We start from the raw sequence: 12,711 nt of genomic DNA, 5'->3' as shown, positions 1-12,711 counted from the left end.
AGTGCTTACTGTGTGCAGAGCACTGTACTAAGCACTTGGCACTGTACTAAATGCTACCCTCCACCTTTCATCCCTCATTCTGAGACTTCCCTTCTCCCCTTTAGCGTCCCACCTGTATATATGTATATATGTTTGTACATATTTGTTACTCTATTTATTTATTTATTTTACTTGTACATATCTATTCTATTTATTTTATTTTCTTAGTATGTTTGGTTTTGTTCTCTGTCATCCCCTTTTAGACTGTGAGCCCACTGTTGGGTAGGGACTGTCTCTATATGTTGCCAACTTGTACTTCCCAAGCGCTTAGTACAGTGCTCTGCACAAAGTAAGCGCTCAATAAATATGATTGATTGATTGATTGATTGATCCCATCTCTCTCCACCCTCCTAAACCCTCAGGAACTGGCTTTCCATTCCTTACTCCTCTCCTCCCCTCCCTCCCACTTTCCTCCAACTCCAAGACCCTACTCTCTTCCTCCCTTGCCCCCGTGCTTCAGGAGGTGCCTCTCCTAAATCTGGAACTTCTTTCCCTCTGAGTCCTTTCCCTTCTTTCAGTCTACCTCCTCCCATCTAAGCTCCCTTCAAGATAACCTTCCTTCCTCTGAGTGTTACCCTACCCCCTGAAACTCTATGAAGTAGCATGGTGTAGTATGGATAGAGCATGGTTCTGGGAGTCAAGATTCTAATCTCAGCTCTGACATTTGTCTGCTGCGTGGGAAAGTCACTTCACTTCTCTATGCCTCAGTTACCTCATCTGTAAAATGACAATTGAGACTGTAAGCCCCACGTGGGACGGGGCAGTGTCCAACCTGATTTGCTTGTAGCCACCTCAGCACTTAGTACAGTGCCTGGCACACGGAACGAATTTAACAAATACCGCAATTATTATTATTATTATTATTATTATTATTATTATTATTATTATTATTATTATTATTATCCTCCTACCCTCCAATCCTCTTCTCCTCTGCATCTCTGTGTGTTGTTGCCTTTGTCTGCAGACTCAGGACCAGGCAGAAAGCAGGATAAGCCATCTCAATGGAGTCAATATTGTAGCACTGGGCAAGTTTGTAGCCTGATGGAGTTTGGCTCATGGAGATGGGTGGTGGGTGCACCTTGCTTTGGAGAAGTCTTTCTTCACTGAAGGTATGGTTTCGCAGTCAGAAAATTGTTGGTATCAGGCCTTCCAGATCTGTACAGAAGTTAAAAATGACTTTGTGAGGTCACTGCACTGCCTCCTGAAACAACCACCTCTGCCTGCATATGCCCTGCTCTGATGGATCCCTTCTTTTCTGGCTTTTCTCTGTCTTGTAGTGTGGAAGACATATATATATATATATATATATAACTTGTGTATATATATATATATATATATATGTGTGTGTGTGTGTGTGTGTGTGTATTGTTCCAAGTTTGATTTCATTTCTTGTTTTTACTCAATCAGCTCTTTCCTCCTACCTTACTTCACTGATCTCCCAATACAACCCACCCCACACACTTTGCCCCTCTAACACCAACCTACTCTCTAAACTTTGATCTTACCTATTCCACCACTGACCTCTTTCCTACATACTCCCTTTGACCTGGAACTCCACCCCCCGTTTAAATCTGACAGACCACCACTCTCCGCCCTTTGAAAGCCTTCCTAAGATCACATTGGATCATTTTTCTATAAATATGCTCAGGACATGTCACCCTGCTCCTCAAAAAACTCCAGTGTCTGCCCATCCACCTCCACATCAAACAAAACTCCTCACCAGTGTCTTTAAAGCACTCCAGTACCTTGCCCCCTCCTACCTCACCTTGCTACTCTCCTACAATCCAGCCCACACATTTTACTCCTCTTATGCTAACCTTTTCACTGTGACTAGATCTCACCTATCTCGCCTCCAACCCCTAGCCCACATCCTGCCTCTGGCCTGGAATGCCCTCCCTCCCCAAATACGACAGACAATTACTCTCCTCTTCTTCAAAGCCTTACTGAGGGTGTCTCCTCCAAGAGGCCTTCCCCTACTAAGTCCTTCCTTTCCTCTTCTCCCACTCTCTCCTATATTGCCCTGACTTGCTCCTTTTGTTCTTCCCCAATCCCAGCCCCACAGCACTTATGTATGTATCTGTATTTATATTGATGTCTGTCTCTCCCACTCTAGACTGTAAGCTCACTGTGGGCAGGGAATGTCTTTTGTTATAGTGTACTCTCCTAAGTGCTTAGTACAGTGCTCTGTACACAGTAAGTGCTCAATAATTCAATGAATGAGTGAATGAATTTTCTACGAGGCCTTCCCTTCCTATGCATTTAAATCTGTACCCCTTAAGCACTTGATATTCATCCTACAGCTCTTATATACATATCCCTAGGGATGCTCTCTCATTTTGTTTATCTGTAATTTATTTTAAGGTATATCTTCCCCCTCTGTATTGTGCCTAACAACTCTACTGTATTGTATTCTCCCAAGTGCTTAGTACAGTGCTGTGCACACGGAAAGCACTCAATAAATACCATCGATTGTCAGACTGACTGATTGATTTCACAAAAAACTGGAAAAGACTCCCTCAACCCATACTGAGCCACTCAGAAGATTACACTTGAAGATGGCTCATGAAATGGGGGTGGGCACAGTGGTGTCTGTTGCTGTTGAGGGCTCAGAGATAGTCTAGTCTGTGACCACAGACTGCACCTGTTCCCTCTAAAGCCCTCCTACAATATGTGCCTCTGAGCACAAGGGACCTAGGCGAGAGAGGGTGAATAACTTCTAGCAAACCATTACCTTATCTCCTTATCTGGTCTTATGTTGCCTAGTCGTCTCCTACCCATAGCGACACCATGGACACATCTCTCCCAGAAAGCCCCACCTCCATCTGCAATAGTTTTGGTAATGTATCCATAGATCTCTGGTAAAAATACAGAAGTGGTTTACCATTGCCTCCTTCCACACAGTAAGTTTGAATCTCCACCCTCAACTCTCTCCCATGCACTCACTCTACACTGGTTCCTTCCCCTCTGCCTTCAAACATACCCACATCTCCCCCATCCTAAAAAAAACCCCTCTCTTGGCCACACTACCCCTTCTAGTTATCGCCCTATCTCCCTCCTACCCTTTCTTTCCAAACTCCTAGAGCGAGTCGTCTACACTCACTGCCTCAAATTCCTCAACTCCAACTCTCTCTTAGACCCCCTCTAATCTGGCTTCTGTCCCCTACACTCCACCAAAATTGCCCTCTAAAAGGTCACCAAATGATATCCTTCTTGCCAAATCCAGTGGCTCCTACTCTATCCTAATACTCCTCGACCTCTCAGCTGCCTTTGACACTGTGGACCATTCCCTTCTCCTCAACACGCTATCCAATCTTGGCTTCACAGACTCCTTTCTCTCCTGCTTCTCCTCTTATTTCTCTGGCCATTCATTCTTAGTCTCCTTTGTGCCCCCCCCCCCCCATCCCCTTAATGTAGCGGTTCCTCAAGGGTCAGTACTTGGTCCCCTTCTGTTCTCTATCTATACTCACTCCCTTGGTGAACTCATTCATTCCCAGAGTTTCAACTATCATCTCCATGCTGATGACACCCAAATCTACATCTCCACCCCTGTTCTCTCTTCCTTCCTCCAGGCTCGTATCTCCTCCTGCCTTCAGGACATCTCCATCTGGATGTCTGTCTGCCATCTAAAATTCAACATGCCCAAGACTGAGCTCCTTATCTTCCCTCCCAAACCCTGTCCTCTCCCTGACTTTCCCATTACTTTGGATGGCACTACCATCCTTCCCGTCTCACAAGCCCACAACCTTGGTGTCATCCTTGACTCCGCTCTCTCATTCACCTCACACATCCAAGCCATCACCAAAACCTGCCGGTCTCACCTCCACAACATCGCCAAGATCCGTCCTTTCCTCTCCATCCAAACCACTACCTTGCTGGTTCAATCTCTCATCCTATCCCAACTGGATTACTGCATCAGCCTCCTCTCTGATCTTCCATCCTCCTGTCTCTCCCCACTTCAGTCTATACTTCACTCTGCTCTCCGGATTATCTTTGTACAGAAACACTCTGGGCATGTCACTCCCCACCTTAAAAATCTCCAGTGGTTGCCTGTCAACCTATGAATCAAGCAAAAACTCCTCACTCTCGGCTTCAAAGCTGTCCATCACCTTGCCCCCTCTTACCTCACCTCCCTACTCTCCTACAGCCCAGCCCACACACTCCGCTCTTCTGCCGCTAACCTCCTCACTGTACCTCATTCTCACTTGTCCCGCCATCGACCCCTGACCCACATCCTACCTCTGGCTTGGAATGCCCTCCCTCCACACATCTGCCAAACTAGCTCTCTTCCTCCCTTCAAAGCCCTTCTGAGCTCACCTCCTCCAGGAGGCCTTCCCAGACTGAGCCCCCTTATCCTCTCCTCTTCCTCCTCTCCTCATCACCCCCACTCCCTCCCTCTGCCCTACCCCCTTCTCCTCCCCACAGCACTTGTGTATATTTGTACATATTTTTTACTCTATTTACTTTATTAATGATGTGTATATATCTATAATTCTATTTATTTTGATGGTATTGACACCTGTCTACTTGTTCTGTTTTGCTGTCAGTCTCCCCCTTCTAGACTGTGAGCCCATTGTTGGGTAGGGACTTTATGTTGCCGAATTGTACTTTCTAAGTGCTTAGTACAGTGCTCTGCACACAGTAAGCACTCAATAAATATGATTAATGAATGAATGAATGCTGCCCAGCACAAGACAGTCATAACTTGTAGCAGATTCCCTTCCATTTGCTAGCCTCTGGCCAAGCTAGGAATTGAATGGGTGTGCCTCTGCTTGACTCTCCCTCCCATAATCGACTGGTAGAGTACTAGAAACTCTCCAGGTGCGACCCTCAGAGGGTAAGACCATCATCACTACTGCAAAAAACAATTCAAACACATGTCCTGCTGCCATGTGGACATGTCCTTCCCATTTTAATCATTGGGTTCTAAGTAAAGTTTACCCTGAATGGCAAGGGACCAGAGAAGGTGGTCAGTCTCATTCTCAGTCTCTTTTGCGGGCTCCTCCTCCCCCTCCCATCCCCTTACTGTAGGGGTTCCTCAAGGGTCAGTTCTTGGTCCCCTTCTGTTCTCTATCTACACTCATTACCTTGGTGAACTCATTCGCTCCCACGGCTTCAACTATCATCTCTACGCTGATGAAACCCAAATCTACATCTCTGCCCCTGCTCTCTCTCCCTCCCTTCAGGCTCGTGTCTCCTCTATGCCTTCAAGACATCTCTATCTGGATGTCTGCCCACCATCTAAAACTCAATATGTCGAAGACTGAACTCCTTATCTTCCCTCCCAAACCCTGCCCTCTCCCTGACTTTCCCATCACTGTTGATGGCACTACCATCCTTCCCGTCTCACAAGCCCGCAACCTTGGTGTCACCCTCGACTCTGCTTTCTCGTTCACCCCTCACATCCTATCCATCACCAAAACTGCCGGTCTCACCTCTGCAACATTGCCAAGATCCGCCCTTTACTCTCCATCCAAACCGCTACCCTGCTGGTTCAGTCTCTCATCCTATCCTGACTGGATTACTGCATCAGCCTCCTCTCTGATCTCCCATCCTCCTGTCTCTCCCCACTTCAGTCTATACTTCACGCCGCTGCCTGGATCATCTTTCTGCAGAAACGCTCTGGGCATGTTACTCCCCTCCTCAAAAATCTCCAGTGGCTACCAATCAATTTACACATCAGGCAAAAACTCCACACTCTCGGCTTCAAGGCTCTCCATCACCTCACCCCCTCCTACCTCACCTCCTTTCTTTCCTTCTACAGCCCAGCCTGCACCCTCTGCTCCTCTGCTGCTAACCTCCTCACTGTGCCTCATTTTCACCCGTTCCGCTGTCGATTCCCGGCCCACGTCCTCCCCCGTCCTGGAATGCCCTCCCTCTGCACATCCACCAAGCTAGTTCTCTTCCTCCCTTCAAGGCCCTACTGAGAGCTCACCTCCTCCAGGAGGCCTTCCCAGACTGAGCCCCCTCCTTCCTCTCCCCCTCCCCATCCCCCCACCCTACCTCCTCCCCCTCCCCACAGCACCTGTATATATGCTTGTACAGATTTATTACTCTATTTATTTTACATGTACATATTTACTATTCTATGTATTTCATTTTGTTAATATGTTTTGTTTTGTTGTCTGTCTCCCTTCTAGACTGTGAGCCCACTGTTGGGTAGGGACCATCTCTATATGTTGCCAACTTGTACTTCCCAAGCGCTTAATAAAGTGCTCTGCACACAGTAAGCACTCAATAAATACGACTGAATGAATGAATGAATGAAAGGTGGCTCACTGTGCTTTCATGGTCAGAACATACAAGAGATTCTTTGTGTGACACTCCTGTCCGTGGAAACAATCTCACTGTTACCAGTACCATTTTCAAACTGAAGGCCAACTAACCTGAATATCCATCTGAATGTGTTTGTCACTGTCCGAATGTACCTGTCACATCTACATGAAGCATGTCTTTTGGGGCTGGATGATACGTGCGGAAAAACTGGAGCAGATTGCTGCCTCTTTAAGTTTGTTTGATGTGGGTGTCATAGGAGTGTGGGAGCGTATATAGGTGTGTGGTATGTGTCCTTAGTTGAGTGAGTGGGATGTGCGTGTTTGGTTGAGTAGTGTGTGTGTGTGTGTGTGCCCACTTCCCTTTCCTCCTACCTTTTGCTACTGCTTTTATTGGTGTGAGTGAGAGTGTGGCTGAAAGACCCAAGCATGATTGAAAATACCTATGTTGCCCCTTGCTGGTTAGCTACACTTGGTGCTTTTCATCTCATCCTCTCTGGAGTTCCTCCACTTCGGCTCATGATACAGCAGTTATGTGAGAAGCCTATTGCAAATCATTCTCCTCACATGTCCCATCTGGGAAGGTGGTGAAGCAACTGACATAGTTTTCATTTCACCCTTTTGATGTCATGTTCTTGCCTAACTCTGCTACAAGAAAGTTATTCCATTTCTGACTGCTGGACTGACCTGATCTGTCTTCTGCTGCTGCTGTTGCCCAACTACCCTCTGACAGCTATATCACGTTGCTTGAGATTTTCTTCCATTATGTCTCTAAAGTGTTTCTCCCACCTACGTTTTGGTTATCCTGTTTTAACTCACCATAGACTAGTTTGAATAAGCCTACCATGGTCCACTTACCTCACACCCCACCCAGCCAAAGATGTTGTGTAATGAGGAATAATGCAATATGAATGTTTCAAAACTCAGGCCCCTCTTTCTACTCTGCATGAAAAAATATCCTCTTCAACTACATCTCTCTCAATGTAGAAATAAACCTAATTTCCTTGTACCGGCACGACGTTACTAAATAATACATTGATTTACTGACCAGTAATCATTCATCAAAACAAATGCCTGGGGTTTGGATTCTGTAGATGACGTTTGTTAAAGCTCATTTACAAAACAGTGATGAAATGAGTTCACAGGGCTTGTCACTAAAGCAAAGTGCTGAAATCATTACCACGAGGGATAAAATGAAGTATGAAGCTTTAAAACTGATACAACTAAACCCTGAAGCACTTTAAGCCCTCTTCAGGTGGCACTGTACCGATTTAATATTTGCTATGAGCTGATGATGTAATTCAAGTAATTTCAACACCTAAACAACTGTACAAAAGGACTAGTGTGTGTTAGTGATGATAGAGAATACTTTTGTTTGCAAATTTTTAGTTTTGAGGTAACAGTCATTTTGAATAAAATTGAATAGAAAAGAAAGCCTTAATATTGAACCATCCATTTTTATTCTAGCCCTGTATTGTTAAAATTAGGAAAATCAGCATACAGCCTCTTCATTTGTAGATCATGTTACCATGTTGCCTATAAAATAGCAAAGAATTGAAAAGCAATTCGTGATCTCACCGTCTGTCTAGAATGAATTATTGTGTAAGGGTTTCCTGGCATTCAGACTTCTGTGGATGAAATATGTCTTTTTCATACACTCCATACTTAGAGTTTAACTTTTATGCAAGATCCAGCTATTACAGTTTATATCTGGTTCTGTTTTAAAAAGATCTGAATACTCTACCTATTTTTTAAAATACTGAAAGCTAATAGAGCAAAAATATGACTAGTTAAAATATTCGAATGAGCTGTTGATTTTATGTTCTCCTTTCATCGAGACCTGTAGATTCTCCTTTCATCTGAAACTGACCCATTTTCCCCCTTAGGTTTCTCCATCTGCAATATGTGAAGTCCATTCAAACACTCAGATAATGTAAGTCTTCATTATGACCTCTCCCAGTCCTCCTTCAAATATACCAGTTTTTAAAATGTTTTAGTAAGATAATCTACTGACATAATGGTGAAGAATTCAATTTAAAATAATTTCATCTGCCCTTCTGTACAGAGAGCCAGCATATCCTTTGCTCTTGGATCTGTGACCTCTGGACGTTTGCTATTCTCCCCAACCCCAACCCTGCAGTACTTGTGTACATATATTTAAACTATATATTATAAATTATTTATTCATATTAATGTTTGTCTCCCCACTCTGCTAATTCTGTTGTATTCTCCCAAACAGTATAGTGCTCTGCACATAGTAAGTGCTCAGTAAATACCATTGATTGATTGAAACCAATAGGTGTGGAACCAGATAACAAACCAAAAAAATTGTAGTATTTGGTAAGTGCTTACTGTGTGCCAGGCACTGTACTAGGTGCTGGGGTAGATACAAGCAAATCAGGTTGGACTTAGTCCTTGTCCCACATGGGACTCACAGTCTTAAACCACATTTTTAAGATGAGGTAACTGAGGCACAGAGAAGTTAAGGGAGTTGCCCAAGGTCATGCAGCAGACAGGTAGCAGAGCCAGGATTAAAATCCAGGTCCTTTTAACTCTCAGGGCTATGCACTATCCATGTTGCTTCTCTAACAACAATCTTCTAACCAAACTGAAACAGCCTTAAGCACTACAAGCTGCATATGCAACAGCAAAGCAAAAATGACCATTCTATGACTAAAGTGAGCAAGAGATTGATTGATAGCATCAGTCTTTTCAGGTTCACCTTCACATGTGGATAAAATCTAACTATCAATACGATTATTTTTGACCATGAAGGTCAGATTTCCCCCTATGAGGGATTATTGTGTCTACTGACTTTACTGTATTGTACAATTTAATAGAACTGCTAGACATGATTCCTGCCCACAAGGAACTTATGGTTTAGAAGGGGAGGCAGACATTAAAGTAAATCACAGATAGGGGAAATGGCAGAGTGTAAGTATATATATATACATATATATATATATATATATATATGTGTGTGTGCTGTGGGGCTGAGGGGTAGAGATCTAGGTGCATATGTGACACAGAGGGGAGGGTGGGTAGGGGCTTAACCATGAAAGGCCTTGGAGAACATGTGATTTTAGGATGGTTTTGAAGGTGGGGAGAGTGGTGGTCCATCAGATATAAAGGAGGAGGAAGTTGTAGACCGGAGAGTGGACAGGCAAGGGTGTTGGTAGCAGAGTAGATGAGATCAAGATACAGAAGTAGATGGTTGGGTTGGGTTGTTCTAGGACATAACTGAAGTGAGGTAAGAGGAGGGAAAGCTAATAAAGTATGCTACAGCTGATGGTAAAGAGTTTTGGTTTGATGCAGAGGTGGATGAGCAACCATTGGTGGTTTTCAAGGAGTGCAGAGATGTGGACTGAACATTTCTTTAGAAAAAATGATCTGGGCAGCAGAATAAAGTAGGCCTGGGGTGGGTGGGGGGAGGGAGGGAGGGAGGGAGGGAGGGAGAGAGAGAGAGAGAGAGAGAGAGAGAGAGAGAGAGAGAGAGAGAGAGAGAGAGAGAGAGAGAGAGAGAAGGAAAAGTAGGAGGTAGGGAAGTCACTGACGAGACTGATGCAATAGTCAAGGCAGGATATGGTAAGTGATTAGATCAGTGTAGTAGTTTGGATAGAGAGCATAAGGTGTATCCTAGAGATGTTGTGAAGGTAGAACTGACAGGATTTGGTGAGAGATTTAATATGTGAGTTGAGAATAATGCCAAGGTTTCAGGCTCATGAGACAGGGAGGATGGTGGTGCTCTCTACTGTGGTAGACAAGTCATGGGGAAGATGGGGTTTGGGTGAGAAGATGATGAATTCTGTTTTGGAAATGATAAGTTTGAGGTGTCAGCAGGACATACAACCAAGCACAGATGTCAGGATGGCAGGAGGAACTGTGAGACTTAAGAGGAGAAAGATCAGGGCTGGAGATGTAGATTTGGGAATGGTCCTCTTAGAAGTGGTGGTGAAGCCATGAGAGAGAATGAATTCTCCAAGGAAGCAGGTGTAGATGGAGAATAGAAGGGGACCTAGAACTGAAGCTTGAGGGCCCCCCACAGTGGAGGGTGGGAGACAGAGGAAGAGCCTGACAAATTGACGTGATGGATAGAGCACAGGACTGGGAGTCAGAAGGTAATGGGTTTTAATCTTGACTCTCTCACTTGTCTGCTCTGTGACCTTGGGCAAGTCATTTCACTTCTCTGGACCTTCATTACCTCATCTGTATAATGGGGATTGAGACAGCGAACCCCATGTGGGACAGGGACTGTGCGCAACACGATTTGCTTGTACCCACCCCAGCACTTAGTACAGTGTCTGGCACATATAAAATGCTTAACAAATACTATTATCATTAATATCGTTATTATCATTATTATTAAAAGTGACTGAGAATGAGTGGCCAGAGAGATGAGGAGAACAAGAGAGGACAATACCAGTAAAGCCAAGGGTAGACAAGTTTCCAGAAGAAAGGAGTGGTCCACGGTGTCGAAGGAAGCAGAAAGGTCAAGGAGGATTAGGATGGCATAGAGGCTGTGGGATTTGGCAAGAAGGTGGTCTAATATTAACAGATACCTTGTTTAGTTAAGTGCATTTTCCCAACGGATAATAAATAACATTGCATATCAACCTCAGTATAGGTATAAGAGAAAAATAAATTGATAAGAAATGTTATTCAAACAACTCAAGGTTATATGCTAAAACAACTAAATTAACTCTCAAGCTCCAAGTTTCCTGTTACTTATCTCACTACGGTGTCCATTTCTATACTGGCACAGTGAAGATTGTCATTTTAAGAAATGGCAAGGAATATAACGCCTCCTGTGGTATAATGGTGATTTAGAATCCATTAAACAAGCCCAAAGGCATTGTGTTGTTGGAGTTTTGCTATTTTGTGTCCTAAATAATGTGCATGGTCATATCTGTGTTACTAAATGAAACATTCTGCAGATGCTCATTTTTGCAAATGGTCACATATTCCTTATTTTTGTGCACTAGAGATGAAGAATCAGTCTGGGAGTGTTTTCTTCAAATAAATTGCTCCAGATTGCATTAATTTCCTTAGTAAACTTGATGATAGAACCTTAGTAAAATCCATGAACCCTAAAATCTTTCTATGAACATTTTCCTCCTATTTTCTTAATTAAAATTACTTCACCCAATCAGGGCCTAGCTTAATTTCCGTGGGGAAAACATTATGGAAATACAATCTTTTAGTTGTGAAAGTAGGGTAGACTATTTTCTGTAAATTATGCCACTCAAATGTGCTAAATTATATAATATTTATGGTAATATTTATATTAAGGTGCATCATGTGCATTAATTATGTGAATTATGAAACAGTGTGGACAGGCCTGGGAGTCAGATGGGTTCAAATCCTGCTCTGCCAATTGTCTGCTGTGTGACCTGGGGTAAGTCACTTCACTTCTCTGTGCCTCAGTTACCTCATCTATAAAATGCGGATTAAGACTGTGAGCACCATGTGGGACACAGACTGTGTCCAACCTCACTACCCTGTATCTGCTTGGTACAGTGCATGGTACATAGTAAGTGCTTAACAAATACCACTAAAAAATTATGAAATTAACATGAATAGAATCTCCTCTCTAAATCTCACTCCTCTACCTGTGCTTCTGACACCATCCCTTCATGCCTTTTTAAAACACTTGGCCCCTCCCTTCTTTCCTCCTAGACTGCCATCATCAACCATTTATTTCAGAACTGCTTCTTCCCCACTGCTTTCAAACAGGCTTATGTATCTTTTATCCTAAAAAAACCCTTCCTTGACCCCACAACTCCCTCCAATTATCAACCTATTTACACCTGCTGTCTCCATGGCTTCTCCTCCAGTTCCTCTTTTATCTCCTCCAATCTGGCATGCACATCCTCCACTTCATGGAAACAGCCCTCTTTAAGGTAACCAATGACCTCTTCTCACCAAACCTTACGCCTTCTACTCTATCCTAATCCTCCTAGATCTCTCAGATGCCTTTGATACTTTAAAACACCCCCTCCTCCTTTATCCAACCTTGGCTTCACTGACATTGTACTTCATCCGTTCCTTCATTCAATTGTATTTATTGAGTACTGTGTGCAGAGCACTGCACTAAACACTTGGGAGAGTACAATACAACAATAAACAGACACAATCCCTGCCCACAACAAGTTTACAGTCCTCTCCTCAATCTCCTATCTCTCTGACTGCTCCTTCTCAGTCTCTTTTGACAGCTCCTCCTATGCCTCCCACGCAGTGGGGGTCCCTCAAGGCTCAGTTCTACATCCCCTTCTATTCTATTCTCTAGACTGTAAGCTTATTGTGGGCAGGGAATGTCACTGTTTATTGCTGTATTGTACTTTCCCAAGCGCTTAGCACAGTGCTCTGCAAACAGTAAGCACTTAATAAATATGATTGAATGAAT

General features: G+C 43.8%; 1 non-coding gene across 1 annotated transcript; it reads right to left on the bottom strand.

Annotated features, from left to right (window-relative positions):
- Positions 1-4,739: 4,739 nt before the first annotated feature.
- On the bottom strand, positions 4,740-4,875 carry LOC119920633. The gene has a single exon (XR_005448364.1). It is a non-coding gene; the product is annotated as a small nucleolar RNA SNORA7 (small nucleolar RNA).
- Positions 4,876-12,711: the final 7,836 nt, after the last annotated feature.

Source organism: Tachyglossus aculeatus, chromosome X1 (genome assembly GCF_015852505.1).
Source record: "Tachyglossus aculeatus isolate mTacAcu1 chromosome X1, mTacAcu1.pri, whole genome shotgun sequence".
NCBI classification, from domain to species: domain Eukaryota; kingdom Metazoa; phylum Chordata; class Mammalia; order Monotremata; family Tachyglossidae; genus Tachyglossus; species Tachyglossus aculeatus.
The sequence above is the reverse complement of the archived record's forward strand: the minus strand, read 5'-3'. Positions and strand labels throughout refer to the sequence as shown.